Raw genomic sequence first — 21,707 nt, 5'->3', positions numbered from 1 at the left:
ACTAGTGCCTCTCATGATCTTCTTTGTACATGCTCAAACCATCTCAAACAATTTTCTATCATTTTTTTCTCAATATGTGCTACCCCTACTTTTTTGCATATGCACTCATTTCAAATTTTATCTTTATATGTACGTCCGCATATTCATCATAACATTCTCATCTCTGCTACTCCAACTTTATACTCTTACTATCCCATTAGAGTCCAATATTCATTACCATAAAATATAGCCGGTCTGATAGCAGTATGATAAAACTTTTCTTTAAGTTTATTAGGCACCTTACGGTCGCAAATAACTTCTTTAGCTTTTCTCCAATTAAACCACCCAACTTGAATTATATGTGAAATATCACCACTGATTTCGCCATCATTTTAAATAATAGCTCCCAGATATCTAAACTTTTTCACTTGAGGTATAATTTGATTTCTCAATTTCACTTTCAAATTACTGTCAACTAGTCTCTTACCAAATTTACAATATAAATATTCCATCTTACTCCTACTCAGACGGAAACCTTTCGACTCCAATGTCCTCCTTCATAACTCAAGTTTACAATTAATCTCTTCTCTTGTCTTTGCTATAAAAACTATATCATCCGTGAAGAGCATACATTTAAAAATTTTCTCTTAAATATGTTCTGTCAAAATATTTAAGACCAAGTTAAACAGATAAAGACTTAAAGATGATCCCTAAGATAGTCCAATCTTTATAGGAAAATCTTTTGTTTAACCACTGGAAGTTTTTATACCAGTTTTTAACCCCTCATGCATATCTTGTATAACTTTAACATAAGTAATTTGTACTCCCTTCTTTTCCAAGCCTTTCCAAAGCACTTCTCTTGATATATGGTCATAAACTTTTTCCAAATCAATAAAAACTATGTATAAATATTTATCTTTGCAACAATACTTTTCTATTAATCCCTTTAGTAGATAAATCACCTCTATAGTTGATCTATCTAGCATAAAACCAAACTGATTCTCAGAAATACTTGTCTCCAATATTAACCTATACTTAATTACTTTCTCCCACAATTTCATTGTGTGGCTCATAAGTTTAATTCCTCTATAGTTAGTACAATTCTAAATATTCGCTTTATTTTTATAAATAGGAATTAATGTATTTCTCCTCCAGTCGCTAGGCATTTTCTTAGATCATAAAATCACATTAAATAACTTAGTTAACCATTTCACCCCTTTTTCACCTAAACATTTCCTCACTTCAATAAATATATAATCAAGTTCGTTGGTTCTATCATTTGCCATTTTCTTAAGAGTTTCATTTACCTCTTTATCACGTATTATTTGATAGAATGACAAATTTTGTTCTCCTTCACAAGTTACTAAATCTTCCAAGTTACTAGACAAACTCTCTCCATTATTGAAAAGTTTGGAAAAGTAAGTCTCGCATTTGTTTTTAATTTCATCATCTATAACTAAAATTCTTCCTTCTTCATCCTTTATTCACCTTACTTGTTTTAAATCTTTTAATTTTTTTTCCTATTATTAGAAATCTTATAAATGTTTCGTTCTTCCTCCTTTGTCTTAAGGCTCTTATAAAATTCTTCAAAAGCTTTAAAATGAATTTCACTCACAGCTCTCTTAGTTTCCTTCTTAGTCATATGGTACTTTTCCTAATTTTTCTCATTGTTATACAAATGTATGGCTTTAAGGCAATTCTTTTTATGTTTGATTTTGTCCTATATACTATTATTCCACCACCACGACTCTTTATCTCTCGAACCAAAACCTTTTGATTCTCTCAAAACTACTTTTGCAACCTTCCTTATCTTTTTAACCATATCCTCCCACAAAATGTTAGCACTTCCTTGAGATTTTCAAATTTCTTTATCCAAAAGATTCCGCTTAAAAATATTTTGCTTTTCACCTTTTAGTTGCCACCACCTAATCCTTGGTACTACTAATTGTCGATATTTTTGAGTTTTACTCATAATACACACATCAAGGACAAGGACCTTATGTTGTATCGTTACAACATCCCCGAAAATCACCTTGTAATTTTTATAGAGTCTTCTATCCGTGTTCATCTCTCTTCTTGAAACAAGTGTTGGCAATTTTAAAACCATATGTTAATGAAAAATCAAGAAGAGTTTGTCCTTCATTATTTAGCTCTCTAAAACCAAAAACACCATGCACCCTGCATACTGACCAGCCTCCCTCCTAACATGCCCATTAAAGTCTCCTCCAATAAAAATCTTTTCACTCTATGGTATGTGTTGAATCAACCCTTCCAAGTCCTCCTAAAATAATTTCTTAAGATTGGCTTCTGTCCCAACTTGAGGCTCATAAACACTAACAATATTAACAGTCTCACGTCCAACTATTATTTTTAAGAAAATTATTCTGTATCTAATTCTATTAAATTCTACAACGTTCTTCTTCTACTTCTTATCAATAGTGATGCCTACTCCATTGTGTGTGCTTACTTTTTCTATATACCAAAGTTTGAAAACTTGAATATCCTTAGTTTCTTCTTCACTCCATTTTGTTTCTTGCAGGCATAAGATATTGATTTTCATTTGAATCATAACCCCTACGATCTCTACAGATTTACAATTCAATGTCCCAACATTCCAAGTACCACATCTAATCTTGCTGTCATAAACTAACTTTTTTAGCCACGCAAGTCTAGAATGACGCGGTAACCCTTGCTCATTTAACATTACATCCAGGCGCCAATGCAGCAGCTCTAACTTACTTATCACTGCACTTGAGCCATGCAACGCGTTACTTACCGACAACAATCTAACGTTAGCATTATAACGTCTATTATCCATGTTCATAATAGATTCAACAAAGTTTTATGTTGGTTGTTGATAGCTTAACACAATCCTCCTTCTTTACTCGGGCTTGAGACTGGCTATAAACATAGACGGAGTTTATTTTGTTATTAATAATGATAAAAAAAAGAAAATGTAAGAAATTAAATATTATAAAAATAAATTCATTAAAAATAATAATAAATAATATTTTATTTAATTAAATTGATATAATTTAAATGACAATTTTATTATATGAATCATGAGTTGGGTCTATCTAAAAATATTATATATATATATATATATATATATATAAGGGCCCAGTAGTTTTATAGACGGTCAAGCGTCTCCTCGTGAACCAAAACAACAAAAATATTTAAGTCATTTGAGACATTGGTCACAACGAGTAGCTTTCTGGGGTTGCGAACAATTGCCAAGTCCACATGCCTTCACGTTTCATTCTCAACAACTAACATGTACTTTTCAGTTTTCAATTTACTAAGCAATGCGTTACATTCGATTGTTTCAATTTAAATTAAAAATATTGATAAATTTTTATATAATATTTGATATTTGTTATATAGTAGTATTATGGAAAATTTGACTATTGTCAAATTCAATTAAAATAATTTTTTTCAAAAATGTTCTCCACATCCTCAAAAATTCGACATCTTATGCATAAATGATCATAGACATAATTTCTCTTGTTATGACCAAATATTTTTGTTAAAGAAATAAAAATTGAGGAAATTTAATTTAATTGAGTAATGTTTAATTAGATGCCTTTTATAAAATTAATTAAATACCTTTTAATTTGAAGAAAATGATATTAGGGATCTACGACAAATTAATTTCATAGACGTTTCAATTTCACTGAAACGGAATGTGAAAATTATTACTGTTTATCTTTTCACAAGCCACCACTCAACTTGTTGATCTCCAAAGCATTATTAATATATAATTTAATTTAATTTAATATTTCGTAGGTTGCAAATTACTTTTTATCATTTTTATCATTGTTTATTAATTAATACTCAAGATTGTTTTTGTAAATATACTCAAGATTATGTCAACACTCTAAAATGAACATATAGATGGCCCCAAAAAACATCAGTAAACATAAAATATGAATTATGAAATCTATAATAAATCACAATCATACATCTATTTTCATGCTACATGTAATATGAAAGTAAATTATCTAATCAAGTGCTCGTAAGAATTTATCTAATCATTGTTATAATTAATGAACATAAGAAGTGAGTTTTAATTTTCTTAATTTAATATAAAAGTTTCAAAATTTGAAAATTTATTTAAATTAGCTTATTTTACATGAATTTAATTAATTAATATGCTCTTCATCTCAAATTACAAAATACTTTTTAAAAAAATTCTGAGTCTCAAAATATAAGACATATTGAAAATATTAAAATTTTATTAAATATACTAATTTTAATATTATTTTTTCTCTCTCTATTTAATTTATGTCTCTCTTTCTATTCGATGTATTAAATGAAGAGTATTTTTAAAAATTTATATTTTTATTTTAAAAAATAAAATTATTAAGCATATTCCATGAGATTTATTAGTATGTAAAAATTAGTTTAAAAATATTTTATAGTTTTGAGAGAATGAAAAGTAAGGACCTTATAAAAATATTAATGTTAATTTTTTTTAATAATAATGCTTTCAAATTCAGTTCTCCTTCTCCTATATTTGATTATTAAAATTTTTATTTAATATTAATGTTTGGAAAAACATAATATTAGATCCTTATATTTTGCTCTCATTTTATTATTGATTCATATACTTTTTTTATATTTTTAGTTCATATATTTTTATTTTTTATTATTTTAAATCCCTCCAAAATCCCTATACTTTATTCATAGATGTACTTAAAATAATAAAAAATAAAAATATAAAGATTAAAAATATTTAAAAAAATATAAGAATTAAGAATATAATGTAGGAATTTAAAATTATATATATATATATTTTTAATATTTTTACAAGATTCTTCCATGTCATTCCCCTTTTGAGATGGTACGATTTAAGAGATATAGATGAAAAACAGGAGGAGGGAGAGAGAAAGACAAGACATGCCCACCATCCATGACAAAGAGAGGCGCATGAAAGGTTAAAAAAGCTAAATACCGTCAATTGAGGCGGAATAATAATAATAATAATAATGAAAAGATGGGGAAATGAATATTCTAATAATTAAGAATATGAATATGAAAATCCACAGTCCACGGGAAATTGCACGTCACAGATGTGACCATCATGAAAGAGGACCCATTTCTGTTATTGTGACCACCTTGTCTTCACTTTTTGCTAGGGGGTTTTACGGTCTTAATAATATAAAATTGAGAGAATGAGAGTTAGATGTTAAAAGAATAAATTAACGATAATTAAATTTTAATAAATTTTTTAAAAATAAGTTAAAATATTAATTTAAATTATTATAAATTTAATATTTTTAATTATAAATAAGTATTTAACTATTAAATTTAATTCTTAGGTTGTAATATAAATTTTGTTTATAATTATTTAAATTAATATTTATAATTATTTTGTAAAAAATTTTATTAGGACGTAATTGTCATTAATTCATTTCTTTAAATTACAACTGTTATTCTCCCTATAAAATTTTGGAGGTACGTGCTTCAACTTTTACTTTTTGATTCTTGCATATTCTTATAATAATTATAATAATATGATCGTATGATGCAAAATAATTTCTTAACAAACATATATAAATTTGTTTGACCTTTACAGGGATCATAAAAATTCCATTTCACATTTATTTTTATTTTTGTAAAAAATATAAATTTAATTCCATGATTCTTTGAACCAAACTCCTTTTATACTAGACATTTTTTTAAACTGAATAATTATAGTTATCACTAGTCTTAGCATAGCTTATTGGCTTTTATATTTGCTATTAAAAAAATTAATATTAATAATACAAAAATAGAAACCTAATATTAGTTTCCTTGCGAGTAATTGTGATGAGGGGTCGCTTTTCTCTCAATCAATGTCTCAACGAGACCCATCCACACAACTACCAACTGCAACTTGAAAAGTCCAAAATTTACCATGGGCATCTAAGTTCAACTCATTCAAAATATTTTTTTTAATGATAATTTATTATAATATATGAGAAAAGTGGTAATGAATTTAGAAAGTTTTATAAAATTTGTACTATTCTTTTTAACATTTATATTATTGAAACTATATATATATATATTAATGGAAATTAAACAAAGTTAAGAGTGGTTCTGTTTCTTAAAGCAAAGGATAGGGAATTGGATTCACAACTCTTGTTAATGTTTATATCAAAATTACTACTTAATTAAGAAAGGTTGCAGTCCATGCTCTAAGGAAGATTAACTTATGAAAAAAGAAACTCCTATTAGTTTTTATAAATATGATAAGATTTATTTCAAACTCTAATTAATTTTCTCAAAAAAAAAAACTAAATCAAAACTACAACGATTAAATGATTAATTTTTTCAGAAATAAAAAAGCTACTAATAGTAAATTTCAAAACTTAATAATTGTGATTTTTTTATACTTACAAGTATTTTTTTTATTAAAAGTAAATCTTGTTCAAGATACAGTTGTGTAATATATTTAAACAAGTTCATATCTATTGATAATCACAAATTGAATTCAAAATAAGAAACTAAACGGTCAATAAGTATAGTATTTATTAATATATGATTCTATATTAAAATTTATGTGCAATAATAATACTTACTATAATATTATAATAAAGAAACACAAATTTCATCCAAAAATAATGTCATTCTATACCAAAATACAAAAAAAAAAGAACTAATTAATAGCTGGAAAAATTTTATAGATTTTCGTTATGAGTTTTTTTACCGGTTTTATAAATAATTGGTTTTGTAGCAATTCCATAATTTAAACACCTACACACATACAATACATGGGTTCATCACCAATTCAACCGACAAATTCAATTTAATTATGATAACTGTAGGTGTATATATATTATGCATGATAGAATAAGTAAAAATATAATATCACTAATTACTTACATGTCTTTATCATAAATGAACATTATGTGTACGGATATAATCTTAGTGGTTAATGGTGTATGTTGTTTCCTTTTCAATAGTACTTAAGATTAAAAATAGGGTTTTCCATGTTATGGATATTATATTATCCATTACATGTATGGTATGATTCATTTTGGAATTGTTGACAAATTTGATGAGGTGAAAAAAAAAATCACGGATGTTGATTATCACTTCAACAGAAAGCTGAATATAATATTTGATGGTTAAAAACTTAACCATGGAATAAATAGAGGCGGAGGATAGATGTGGATAAGTTTGATGGTGATAACAGTAATTGTGATATTTTTAAAAATTAAAGTTAGTTTGACAATTATATAGAAACCGTCAAACTTTGTCTAACAAATATATATATATATATATATATATTGTTTTAGTCATTGTTTAATCTAATTTTTTTTTCATTGATTTAAATTTGTAATATTTTGAAGATCCATAGAAATATATACACAACCAAAGAAATTGATGTTGTTTGAGAAGAGTGTGGTCAAAGTAGATTTCACCGGTTAGAGTAGTTTAGATAATAGTTTGGATTTGGATTAATTGAATGGAATAATAGTGTGATAGTTCGTAAATTGTATAGTTTTTTTTTTTTTTAGTGAAATGGTTTCATAATTGTAGCAAATTGTACTGTTTAGAAATTAGTTAAAACTGATTCAATTGTTCTGGCTGGTACTAGTGCTAGTCATTCAAGGCGGTGTGTGCCCTTAGCCAATTAAGGCAGTCGCCTTCGACCTCAAAAAATACTTGCTTATACCCTTTATAAATGGTCATTATATTTTTTTGTTAAGCATTATTGTTAATTACATATTTTCATTCAAAATTTATTACGTAGTTACTTGTATCCTATATAACAAGTTATTAAGAAAGGTGATATGAAGATAAATATAAATAATACTTCATTCAATCCTTAATAATTAGGTGCTTTCAACAACTTTATTGGAACTAAAGAATGACGATAACTCATTTAATATACCTTAAAATGAAAAAAATGTCAATTTATCCCTATTTAAAATAAGAAGAGAGAATAAAATTAAATTTACAATAGTAGTAAAATTAAAAAATGATAATAAATGATGCTCTAGGTATTTTAAATTAAGGACCAAAAAATCTTTCTAGAAGATATCCTATAATAAAAATTAGAGGGAGTAATACATCATGCCTCTCAAATAATTTTAGCCTAAAACCTCAAAACTCCTTCAAACGGCTTGTAGTTGTTAATTATATTAACATTTTTTTAATATACAGTGCAAGTTTGGAATAGTTTTGGAATAACAAACAATTTTTTTTAAAAAAAATAAAATTACATTCTTTGCCGGTTTTCTATGAAACCATTAATGTATAGAAACGCGTGAATTTGTTGTTCAAACACACAAAGAATGTCACGCATTCTACGTTGAATTCAACAAGATATCGACAAAAATTCTCTTTTCTTCATCTCGAACATATCTGATATAAATAACTCATACTACGATTCTTGTATTTACTACCTTGCTTCCACTAACCAACGAAAAATCCTCTCTATGGACGATGTTAGAAAAGTCTTCCCCTTGTAATTGCGAAGCAAGAATTAACTTATAATCCATTGGTTTAACATAGAGGAATCTTAAACATGAAGTTTCACTTCATAACAAATTAATTACTAATGAAAGGGGAAAGTGATTTGGAAAGACATTCATCTGATATAATTATTTGAATTTCCAATTATCAATATAAAAAACATAAATTATAATAAGTCATAATATTTGCAATCTATAAGTTGCATAATTTTTTTAATGTTAGCATAATATATAAGATCAGCATCTAAGCCAAAAAAAAAAATCTTCATGAATTTATCTATCCAAAAACAAAGCAAATATGGTTAAAAGAGAATGTTGCATAGGTTGAGTAATATTTGTGGGGCAAGGGTCTGTTTGATTTTTATTTTCAAAAATAGTTTTATTTTTAAAAAAAAATAAAATTTGTTTGGGATAAGTATTTGTTTTTAGAATTGTTCTCATTTTTTGTTTTTGAAAACAAAAAATATATATTTTAAAGTTATTTTCATTTTATTTTTTATTTTTAATATACTTTACATTTGATTATTAAAAACTATAGTTACTTTGAACAATGATTATTATAAGCCATCACCAAAACTACAAGTAACCTTCATGTTGGCCCACTTTTTTTATTTTAAAATTAGTTTTAAATTAACACAACCAAACAAATTTTATTTTTAATTTTTTAAAAATAATTTTAAAAATTATATTACAAAATAGTTTTTGTAAAAAAATGATAACAGAAACCAAACAAACCCTAAATTTTTATTTTTTTTGTTTTATCACTTGTTGTTATGTTTTATGAAATTTCATTGTAGCAACTGTTTTCCCTCTAGGTGTTTGAAAGAGAGAGAATGAGTGAGAGAGAAAATGAGCACGGGTCTTCTACAGGCGACACCGATACTTCTGCCTAGAAAGAGGAACGAGGTATGTCCAAGGAAGAAGAAGATTTAAGAGCAAAGAATCTAAAGAAGATGCAGAGGGATGAAAACTAGGAAAATCAAGGAAAAGATCAAGATACACCTATTATGAAAGAAACTGGGGAAGAAGTTCATGCAAAAGCTACATATAGTGGTATTGCCAATAAGAATGGAATGGGCAAGACTCCTATTTCTTATAAGGAGAAACTAGTGGGCCATACAGGAAAAAAATACGACCAAGAAGTTGAAATACTCATGAAAGAATGGCTAGAAGAGGAGAGGGATACAGCTCCAGAGTTGACGAAAGAATAGAAAAAAATCATGGAAGCTCTGCCGAAGGTAGATATGTTAGACGACAGGTTAAAGAACTTATGTCTCCCTTGGAAAGATGCACTGATTATCACACTTCTGGGTAAGAATATTATACTCAGGTTAAAATGGATCTTGAAGACTGATAAGTTTAAGCTCATTGATCTCCCAAATAATTATTTCATTTTTCATTCAGAAGATCTATCACTCTGCCAAAAGCTTATGTTTGAAGGTCTATGGATTGTTCAAGGTCATTATCTAGCTGTACAAAGATGGAACCCAAACTTTAACCCATATTGTAACAGCTATGGTAAGCTTGCTATCTGGATAAGAGTCTCTACACTCCCTATGCATTGTTACTGGAAGATTTTATGTTGGAAATAGGGAATGTGGTGGGAAAAGCACTTAAAGTTGACATGAACATGCTAGCACATTGTAGAAACAAAGGAATTGCAGTGGAGAGGGGAAGGTATGCAAGAGTATACGTGGGAGTCGATCTCAGCAAAAAACTTAAATCCAAATTTGTTATTCGACATCATGTCTATACTGTGGAGTTTATGGGAAATATGGACACAGAAAGGAGGAATGCTCACTCTTGAACCAGCCTAGCAATAACCCAGGTGTCAACTCTACTCTGGCAATAGAAAACCAATTGGCGAAGGATAAGACCAAAATGCCACAACCTGTAATGAGTATGCCGGGTGTTACATTGGAAGAAGAGTTAGGAACATGGATGATAGCTATGGATTCTTTCAAACTGAGAGTGTTTTGTAGAGAAACACGTAATAACTAGCAGCCAAAGCCACCTTTGTCAGGAAAGGTTAATAGGAAGGAGCAATTTCAGATGCATAAGTCAAGGTTTGATGTCTTATCAGAGGAGAAAGAGACGAAAGAACGGACTGAAAAAAAAAAAAATTAACTCTGGCAAGGAACCTACAATGGAATGGAGGATTAGAGAAGATAATAGGGAACATAATGATATTCTTGTCAACTTAAAGGGGGAAAATAATAAAGTAGTTCTTGAAGAAGGAGAGTCTAGTGGAGTTAAAAATGGATCTGAAGTTAGAAAAGACAAGTCAACAAATGAGTTAAAGACACAAGCCCAAGTTAACAAAGAGAAGCCTAATATGGACTAAAAAAAGATGACAACAGCTGAGTTTGAAGTCAGCCCAACAAATGCAAAAGATGTGAATGGAATTCAGAATAGAAAGGGCCATAAACAAAATCCAACTTTGAGGCCAAAGGTGATATCACCTTTGTCAAAATGCAAAGCCCAAATCAGACGATATAGTGTAGTTATGGGAAGTGCCTCGAAGGTGAGCCAAGAGGAGTCCACATTTCAGAGTGTTCAACAGTAGAAACAATACGGGTAAATGAGGAATTGAATGGAGAAAATAATAAAGAGCAACAGACCCTTTCTCGTCCTCAACTTGTAATGAGGAAACTTAGTGATGAATTTGTTTTAAGCCTGAAAAAGCCACCAGATTCTTCTTGGGTGTCGGATTTCACTACCTTAGCAAAGGAAGGCACATAGAATGCGAAATGCTAGTATGAGACTGCAGCTGATATACAAGAGGGTATGATAGATGACGATGCAGAGGTTCCAATCCAAGGAACTCATATATGAGCTTATGTTTCTTGTGGTCATAACTCTAATTATTTTATTATGAATTTTATATCTTGGAATTGTAGAGGCGTAGCCTCTAAAACTTTGCTGGGTAGACTTTGCAATTTAATGAGAAACAAGGATATGGACCTAATTATTTTAATCAACCCTTGAGTGAGTGAAAGAAAGGCTGATAGAATTATATCGAAGCTGGGCTTTAGTAACTGGATACTTATTTAATCTACGGGTTTTTCTAAAGGGATTTGGCTGTTATGGAATCAGGATGTGTTCTTGATTCAATTAAATAAATCCTCCACCCAATATCTCCATGTTTAGGTTTGTGAGAAGGCAAGCCAATTTACTTTCTGGATGACTGCAATTTATGCAGAGACCTGTATGTCTAAACGAAAGGTGTTATGGGATGACTTGGTGAACATTAGTGACTATATGAATGACTCCTGGGTACTTTTAGGAGATTTCAATGCGTATCTCTTGGTGGAAGATAAAATAGGGGTACTCAACCAAATTTTACTTCTATGAGTCAGTTTGCTGATTGTATACAACGATCCCAACTCCAAATTATTGACTGTGTTAGAGATAAATTCACTTAGGAATGTAATTGCTTGAAGGAAAGAATTGATTGGATGCTGATAAATCAAAACTGGAGTTTAAAATTTCCTCAATCCTTAGTACATCATCTCCCTAGATTTGGTTCGGACTATAGACCCCTTCTTGTTAGAACATCATGGAGCCAACCTTCCTAAAAGTATAGTCCTCTTTTTAGATGTCAAGCTGCCTGGCTTTTAAAAGAGGATTTCTTTGAACTTGTCAAGAATTATTGGATGATAGGTACTTGGAAAGACAACATAAAAAAATTTGAATAGGAAGCAAAGGTCTAGAATGTTAATAAAGTGGGAAATCTGTCCACAAATTAAAAAAACCTGCTACACAGAATTAAAGGAGTGGAGAGATGTCATAGTAGAAGAGATAACATATACCTTGTGCAAACTGAAAATGAGCTTTGGAATGAATATAACAAGGTTATTTCCCAAGAGGACCTTCTTTGGTTTCAAAAATCCAAGAGCCAATGGTTGCAATGGGGAGACAAAAACAGTAAATACTTCCATGCTTCAACCCTTTCTCACTATAGAAGAAATAGAATTGAAGCTTTGAAGAATTCTAGGGAGGAATGGATCTCGAATCAAGATGAATTGAAGACTTTAGCAGTGGAATATTATAAGAAGCTGTTTGAAAGCACTGGTACACCCATTCTTTCCAGCCTCTCTAGAAATTCCTTTCCTTCGTTGACAGATGTAGAATTGGGAAATATTCACAGAGACATTGATGATAAGGAAATTAAGGAGGCCACCTTTGAACTAGGTGCTTTTAAGGCACCGAGACCAGATGGGATCCTGGCCTTCTTTTATCATGAATTATGGGATGTGATTCGGAAGGATATTTGTAAGATAATTAAGGATATGTTTGCTAATCCTAACAAACTTAAGACCATTAATAACACTCACTTTGTGCTCATTCAAAAAGTGGATATACCAGAGTCTATAAAGGATTTTAGACTGATTGCTTTATGTAATGTCAGTTATAAAATTATCACAAAGATTTTGAGTAGACGATTGAAACCAATTATGAGTAAATTAGTGGGCAAGTATCAGTGTAGCTTTATCTCCAAAAGGCCAAGTAGTGATAACATGATAGTGGCTCAAGAAGTGATTCACTCTATGAAGCTTACAAAGAAAAAGAAAGGGATAATGGCAATAAAGGTAGATTTAGAGAAAGCTTATGACTGCTTGGAATGGAACTTCATTCTTGAGACCTTGAAGGGGATCGAGTTAAATATACATATGTGTGAACTTATCATGGGTTGTATATGGAGCTCTTCAATACAAGTCTTATGGAATGGTGAAGCTACTGAAAGCTTCAAACCAACATGTGGAATTAGGCAGGGAGACCCCATGTCCCCTTACATTTGTACTTTGTGTATGGAACGTCTTAATCATGTCATCATAGATGCAATAGAGGATGGAGATTGGGATCTGATTATGTTGACTAGGGATGGTCCAAAGATATCTCATTTATTCTTTGTGGATGATTTGATTTTGTTTGGGATAGCTGATTCTAGCCAAGCTGATTGTATAAATGGGTGCATGGAGAAATTATGTCAAGTTTCGAGACAAAGCATAAATAAGATTAAAACAAGAGTTTGTTTCTCTCAAAATGTCAATTTCAATAGAGCCTATGATCTTAGTAGAAAATTAGGGGTTGGACTTACAATTGATTTGGGTAAGTACTTGGGTATTCTACTTTTACACAAGAGAGCAAGTGCTATGACCTTTGCCTCTATTCTTGAGAAAACCAGAAAAAAATTGTCAAGCTAGAAAGGGAAGTTCTTGAATATGGTGGGAAGAGTAACCTTAGTGAAAGCAATTCTATTTGCCCTTCCTTCGTATCATATGCAAACGATGCTACTACCAAAGAAGATTTTGAACAATCTGGAGAAGTATAGTCGAAGTTTCATCTGGGGCAATTGGAACAAAGCTAGGAAAATTCATCTAGTCTCTTGGAATGATATTTAAAAGGAGAAAAAAGAGGGAAGACTAGGAATAAAGAATCTCATCAAACATAATAAAGCCTTCCTTATGAAGCTTTATTGGAACTTAGTCACAAATAAGGAAGCCTTATGGGTTAAAGTCATTAAAAGCAAGTATAGTTGTGGAGACAGGGATGTTCCTATAATTTAGAAGAGATGAAGAAATTCGCAGACTTGGAAGGGGATATGCACTGTTTGGGACATCTTTAAGGAGGGGCTTGGTAAGAAGGTTTGTAATGCAAATAACACATCCTTTTGGTTTGAAAACTAGTCTGAACTTAATGTTCCTTTGATTGAGCTAATACCAGTGAGTGAAGGGCTTATAAATAGACAAGAATCTATTTCTAACTATGTTAATGAGCTTGGGAATTGGGATACTTTTAAACTTGGTCTTTGGTTCCATCCAATCATTGTTGCCTATATTACTCGTGCTCATCCACCCTATGAGGAAAGAGGAGAGGATAAATACTTTTAGAAGCCTTCCATTGATGGTTGCTTTGCTATTCAATCTACTTATAATTTTGTGACTACAGGTACAAGGAGCAATGTGAATAGCATATGGAAAATTCTTTGGAGATGGCCAATAGCGGAAAAGATAAAGTCTTTTATGTGGCTCTTTGTTCATGGAAGGACCCATATTTGTGAACTCAGATTTAAGAAGGGATTAACGATAGATCAGAATTGCCCGTATAGCTGTGAGACACTTGAGGATTCAATGTATTTTCTCAGAGACTACCAACAAGCTAGAGGTCGATGGCAAGCATATGTCCGAGAAGAGAAGTGAAGTATGTTTCCCAGCTTGCAAGGATCGAATTGGATAAAATGGAACTTAACAAAGGAAGCACGCAAAGACTATACCAGTAAGATAAATTGGGCTACTTTGTTTGGTTATGTATACTGGGATATTTGCGTTACTAGTTGCAAAAAAAATTTTTCACGAAGAGGAGGATGTGAGGGAGAGTACGGTTATCTCTACTTTCTTTAAAGCTTGTAATGATCATGATCTTATTCATCAAACTCCTCTGTTATCCTATGGCAAAGCTACTCCTAGAGCTGAGTACAGATCTAGAAGTAGATTTATAAATTTAGAAGTGGATGGCTCAGTTTTATCTAATGCTCATTCTGGCTATAGGGGGTGCAATTTGGTTTGATGAAAGAGTGTGGATTCAAGGTTTTAGTTGTAAACTTGTGAATGCCCCTTCTACCATAGCTGAAGTTATTGCATATTTCATGGTTTAACTCTTTGCTGGAATAAGGGATACTGAAAAGTGAATCTCTTTACTGATTCCATTGAAGTTATCAATCTCCTAACTCAGGATTGTCTTGATAATCACCCATTCAGAGATATTATAGCTGATGATGTTTTTCAATTAAGACTGGATTGTGGAAGTTTATCATTTGTATCGGGAACATAATCATTATGCTGATTTGTTAGCTAAAAAGTCTCATAGTTTAGAAGAGTTTTTTGTATTTTTGATCATCCTCCAAGCTTGTCTCAAAGGTTGGAGAATGATGAGGGACCTTCCCCTCATATGGCTGATAATCTATAGCCTTTATAGCATTTTGTTTCCAGCTTTATTCAAAAAAAAAAATTGTAGCTCATTTGGTAACAAAAGTTCATTGTAGCATTTATTTAATCATTGACAACTGTTGCTATGAAAACTTGTAGCTTGTTGGTTAGTGTGCTGCATACTCAACCCACAGATTGCAAGCTCAAATGGCAGACCAAAAAATAAAAGGCTAGGAACTGTCAATACAAGAGCATACGTACGTAGAGCATGAAGTTAGTTGCTCTTTTTTCTTTTCTTTTCTTTTCTTTTTTTAATACACAAGGCCATGGGAAACCCGTGCAAGAGACTAATGTCATGTCATTTCTATAACCATAAGAATATATTACATTCGGGAGGTGGATTGTCAAAGATATAAATATCAAACTTATAATAAGGCATTTTATGAGCTAGAAGATAAGCATATTTATTGACTTTCTTATAAACATGATCAAAAGATTCCTATAAGCGTCTTTGGGCACCAAAGGCCAACACTTTCTAAAATATTTCAAACCAATAATAGTTATAGTACTTTTAACTTTTAATATCCTTTAATTTAAATTGGGTTAGAGTCTAAAAATTCATAATTACCATGTAAATACATTCACTTTATTATAATTCAATTAATTATACTCCATTGACTTATATTCATAAGACTTATTTTACCAAATTACACAAATCAGAAAAGGTCAAAATTAATTTATAATTTTTATTTTAACAAAATTTGTCATCATGTTAATTCCAAATTAAAATTACCCTTCATTAAAGTCTCTATCTTTTGTGTCAGAGTCAAATTACATCTTCCGAGTAAGAGAGAGGGAGAGAGTGATGATTATATGAAGAGTATTTCTGAAAAAAATTAATAAAAATATTTCACATATATTGTAAATGGCTTTATATTAAAGAAACATGAAAAAAAAAATCCAGGTTAGTGAAAAATGATGGACTCTCGTGTCTTGTGTAAATTGGGAGTTTAATTTTCAATTTTTGTACATCATACAAACCTAGATTTTCAATTAAATAAATAATATCTATTACTTCGATCTATCTATATATCAATATAGATTATTTTAGATGTGTTGTATGTAACCGTGTCTCTCTCCTATTGGAACACCTTTTGTAAATAATTTGGAGGTTTTATGATTATAAATTATTATTTTTTATATACAAAGTCAAGTAAGAACGCGCGCGCGCCCACATATATATATAGAAATATATTTTTTAATTTATATAATTAATAAAAAAATTGTTAAGACGAGAGAAGGAAAGGACATCAAAAATCAAAATCGGGTGATTGATGGTAGGCAGCACAACGTTCAAAAAATGACTACACAACCACAAGTCCACAATGGTCTGGTTGGTTTTCACACACTCACCTTTTACGTTATTATTTTAATTTCTTGGGGTGCTATAGGGCAAAATACCTTAGAAAATATGATTGTGATTTAGGGCTTATTTAACAATTTGTATTAGAAACAGTTTTTTATTTTTTAGAATTAAAAAACAAGATGTTTGATAACATATTTTCATAAAATGTTTTGAAAAATAAAAAAAATCAAATATTGTTATTGAAAATAGATAAACGTAAAAATCTTTTAGGTTTGGGATTATTGTTTTGAAGAATAAAAAAATAAAAAACACCTATTTTTATTATTTTTTATTTTTAGAACATGTTTTATAACAACATTAGTTTTTGGAATAATAAAATAAAAATAGTACTCTCTCCATCTAAAATTATAAGAAATTTTTAGATAAAATTTTACGTACTAATAAAACTCATTAAATATACTTTAAAACCTTACTTCTTCAAGAAAAAAATATAAAATTTCAAAAATTCCCTTCATTTAATACTCCATTGATGAAAGAATATTGAAGAGAGAGAATATATAGGAAGGATAATATTAAAAAAGTATCTTTAATAAAATATTATTTTTATTAAAGTGTCTTATATTTTGAAACATTGAATTTTGCTCTAAAAATATCTTATAATTTAAAATGAAGGGAATATCAAACAATAACTTAGCATTGTATAGACTCCCTGTGGTCCTATTTATAATGTGGAAAAAATATTTTTTGTTATATTTATAATCACATCATTATAATTTTATACATAATTTTTCATTTTATTCTCCAGTATAATGTTGAAGAGAAATTAAATACTGCCTCCGTTCAAAAATATAATTTCTTTTTTGATGGGTTGGATATTAAAAATATAAAATATTTTTTATATTTCAAAGTGTAATCATCGCATTTTTTTAAAAGTATCCCCAATGAATAAATCACTTTATCTTTATTTTAAAGTGAAATATTCTATAAATAGAAATAAATATAAAAAGATAGTTTTAGTTTAAAGATAAGCAATTACTTTATTAAGGAGTGAGATTTAGTTAAAAATATCTCACATTTTTAAATATAGAAAGTATATACGTTATTAGAGTGTATGTATATATATATATATATATATATATTTCAAAAGGACAAAGTTAAAATTTTTTTAATTTTTAAATAGAGTTGATAAATTTTAAAATTTTTTAATTACGATAAAAACATATGATAGGTAAACAACTAATATGAAAATGTCGGGAGGTCACGAGAAGGACTTCTCTATATCATGATTGGTTTATAATAAAAATAATATATGATTAGTTTATAATAAAATTATTAATTGCTAAGCTGAAATTGTTAATATAGAAAGTTCACTTGTTATTAATAACTAAACTAACAACTATGATTCCTATATATATATATATATCTTAATAACTTTACTTTTGTTATTAACAATTTTAATTTAGGTTTTAACAACTATGATTTCTATAAAAAAAATTATGTCAAATTAAGAACTTCCAAGTAATTTATCTATTTTTGTGGTACTCTTTTATCAAATTTTTTTAGAAAATGATCAATTTTTTTAATTATTTACTGTTATGTTATATCATATGACTCGTTAAATCATGACAAACTTAAAATATTTGATTTTATTTTTAAATTAAGTAGTAATTTCATATTTATTTCTTATATTTAGATTATTATATAAATATATTTTTTTAATTTAATTATTACATCTTTGATTTGACCATTGATCCAACTTAGTTGAATCATGTGAATCGTGAATTACTAACTTTTTCAGTTCAGTATTTTGTCCAATTCTAAAAACATTGATATCAATTATTTGTGATTGCAAAATACCTATATTTTATCAAATTACTACACGACTTGAGACTTGATGATGATTCATGATAGTGAATATTGGGCATTGAAGGGACAAGAAAGACAAAATTGTGATAGCAGTATAAGATGTTCATAGCCACACAAGAAATGATCAATTTGTTATGACTATATATAAGAAAAAATATATGTGACATTTAATATATGCAAAGCAGACTGGTGGAAGTGCCAATAAGAAAGGTTAAACACATGGCACTTGGTCTTATAAATAGAGGCAGAGGAAGTTTAATAAGGAGACCCAAGAAATTAAACTATCGAGTATGATTAATTTATTTGGGAATCAATGATATATTTAAGAAATTAATTAGTTAATTGTTGATAGAGTATTAAAGGCATAATAGTTAATGATATGTAACTAAACTAGCTAGTGCAAAAGGTTATTTACAGATAAGTTAGAATCAATTAATAATTTCTTCAAAGATAAGGCCATGGTTGTACGGAGGGGGTTTTCTTTTAAAAAACATAAAACCATCAAATTTAGGACTTGTTTGGTTTTGTTCTCACTCTTTTTTTAAAAAACTATTTTGTAAACTAATTTTTAGAATTTTTTTTCAAAATAAAAAAAAATAAATCTCTTTAGTTATCTTAATTTAAAAATAATTTTAGAATTAAATAAAATTAATCAATAGTGATGTCACACTTATCAATAGTGAAGACTTATGATAGTAATTGGTCAAACTGACTATAATTTTTAATAATTAAATATAATATATTTTGAAAAGAAGAAAAATAAAACAAAAACAAATTTAAGGAACTTCTATTTTTTGTTTTCCAAAATAAAAAGTATAACAATTTTAGAAACAATTAAATTCAAATTACTTAAGCAAACTAATTTTTCAAATTTTTATTATTTTTAAAAATAAAATAGTTTTTGAAAACACAAACCAAACATTTTCTTATTTATTTTTCTTTTGGTAGGTTTGGCTTGGCCATAGCTTTTGCAGATGCCTCACGGGTTTGGCATTCCTATGCGGCACACCACACCAATAGGATAACCTAAAGATGAATTAAAAATTGCATCAATATATTTTGTCCCTACTTGTTCTTAAGCAAATTGATAAACCTAATTATAATTTAAGATAAAGGTGAATTTTTGCTTTTGAATTTTTTGTCGAGGAGCATCCATCACTTTAAACTATTGATTAAAATAATTTTACTATTAAAATAATTAAAATGAAGCCTTTTTTTTCCTAGCAGTCAAATTTCTAACATCGACAGTTAATAAATGCTAACTGAAGCTCCAACATTAAAATGCTCCATTTTAATTATTTTAAGGACAAAATTACTTTGACTAATAGTTTATGATGCTGAGTGCTGAATGCTCCTCAAAAAATACTTAGAAAAAAAAAAAAGCACATTTACCCTATAATTTATCATGTCAAGTTTTGAAGCATCAATGCATTAGCATTGATGAATGAATTAATAACATATCCACGTATATTGAATAAAATTGATGGCAATTGAACACTAAATAGTGTCACTTCAAATTCTATGCAATGTATTGGAAAAACGTTTTTTGTTGGCAAGTTTTTAGGTAATATAAACATATAAATTTTTAGACAATACGGAATAGAATTACTTCTTTTATTTAAAAATATAAGATATTTTTAATTGAATCTCACTCCCCACTAAAGTGGTTACCTACTTTTAAACTAACTCTATCTTTTCATATTTACCCCAATTAAACAACTTATAATAAATAAAAAGTCATTATCAATAGGGGCACTTTTGAACAAAGGCAATGATTACATTTTAAAAGACTAAAAATGTCTCATATTTTTTAACACTTAACTCCTCAAAAAATGCTTTACATTTTTGAACGGAGTGAGTATGATTTAAAACTTTTAAATTTTTAATATAACCTCTTTCTTGGGATGTGATTTTTAAGACAATACACCTAATTAAACAAAGAGTTGATTATGTGTTTGTCTCCTGTATAAATTATGTCATATGCTTATTTTTCAAATGGAATTTGAATTATTGTTTAAATTTAATGTGAATGATATATATTTCTTACTTTTATATTTTAAATAAATAAAATAATTACAAAAAATTTAATTTATAAATATTTTCTCTTTTAAATCATACTCTTTAAAAAAAAATAAAAATCGTTACAAAAATTTTTGTTTTAAATTTCAAAATAATAGAAATGTCGAAACAAAAATTTTAAAACAAAATTGTACCCAAAAAAATTTTAAAAAAAAGAATAATTTTTTCATGGGACAAATATAATTCACGCTAATAATTAAATAATCTTAAGTAATATTTGGATCAATAGATATGAATTTAAATTTTTATTTAGAATTTATGTATTTAAAATTCTTTATTTGGCTGCTGTAAAAAACATTTAAATGTTGAAGAGAGATGAGCTAGGATTCAAAGAAGAAATAAAATATGATCAGTGATAAAAGCTTACCTCTATTGTTGAATAGTTGAACGACAAAAATGAGAGATGAAACAACAAGCAAAGGTAATAAAAATATTAATAGTAAAAATGTGAATAAAACAAGAAAGTTTAAATAGTTGAAGTTTTAAATAACTATAATTTAAAAAAAATTTAAAATTACAAAAAATTTATAACAAAACATAAATTTGAATTTGGATTCTATGTATTCAAATAAAAAATTTAATTTAAATTCAAATTCTCATGCATTGGAACACAACATTAGTTCATAAAATTCAAGTGAATCACACACACACATATAGTTGGCCATTAAAAAAAAAAAATCCCACATATGAATACAGAATGAGAATGCTTATGCGGCTATTTTTGTTTTTTTAGGTTAAAGGACATTTTTTTTCTTTTAATTATTTGCTCAAGAGCGTCTAACTTGTTAAATTTTTATGTGGTGTAATTTTTTTTTTACCTTTTGAAAATGGTGCATTAGGTATCTTGTCTTTAAAAAAGTTAATTTTGACATTTAATTAACTAAGAAAAAGACATAAAAATTACAAAAATTAACTCATAAAATTACAAATAACTATTTTATAAAAAAAATTAACATCAATTAAGTCCATATTGAGATCTTTTTTTTGTAATTTTTAAATCTTTTTTAAATTAATTAACAGTTC

The sequence above is a fragment of the Prosopis cineraria genome, unplaced genomic scaffold, assembly GCF_029017545.1.
Source record: "Prosopis cineraria cultivar Desert tree isolate PC_DT_omini unplaced genomic scaffold, ASM2901754v1 PC5, whole genome shotgun sequence".
Taxonomy (NCBI): domain Eukaryota; kingdom Viridiplantae; phylum Streptophyta; class Magnoliopsida; order Fabales; family Fabaceae; genus Prosopis; species Prosopis cineraria.
Note: the sequence above shows the minus strand (reverse complement) of the source record.